Source organism: Cystoisospora suis (genome assembly GCF_002600585.1).
Source record: "Cystoisospora suis strain Wien I chromosome Unknown contig_2720, whole genome shotgun sequence".
NCBI lineage: Eukaryota > Apicomplexa > Conoidasida > Eucoccidiorida > Sarcocystidae > Cystoisospora > Cystoisospora suis.
The window spans coordinates 1-720 of NW_027155516.1; positions in this window are offsets into that span (position 1 = coordinate 1).

A 720-nucleotide genomic window follows, 5' to 3' on the forward strand; every position below is an offset into this window, starting at 1 on the left:
TTGGTGAAAAATATCGATCTTCCTAAATTTGCTCCTACGGCTATGATTCGGGTATCTCTAGATACCTCTTCTTCTCCTCTATCTAACTACACTACTGTCGAGGCGGTGCAGGGCCTAGGTGCCGCGCAAAGCCGCCATGCATATTACGACTTCTACAGTAGATCACGAAAACGGGGACATGGGTTTCCCCTACACGAAACACGATTCCAGGCCCTTGGGACACTCCCCATGGGTTCCTGGCGTCCCCTTCTAACTTTTAGCCTCCTCTAGGAGGCATCAAACTCCTTTGGGTGTTCGTGCCGTACCCCTTTCCTCTCTCTGGGCGGTGTAGGCGATGCGATGGTGATCTGCTGGGTATGCTCAAGCCTCTGGCGAGGTGGATTCGCCTTCCCCGGGGCTATCCTTCTCGAGGTACGCTCCTGTTGAGCCCGTCTCTTGATTATTAGGTTGCCAAGTGCGTGATCTGGCTGTTCTTGGGCTCTGGGGACTCTGCTTGGTCTGCTTGTCGTCTTCGCGACTTCTGCTCTTGATGTGCATCGCTCTGCTGCTTTCTGGTTTGCTTCCACGGCCTTGCCCCTTTCGTGCTAGGGAGCCCTTGGTCCCTAGAATTGATTGATACTCTCCTGGTTGCGCGAGGTTTCCTCGTTTCCTCGTTGCACCAATACGCCTGTTGAACTTCGACCGCCTGCGAACGTTTGCCTTGGGTTCGTGCGGCTTACG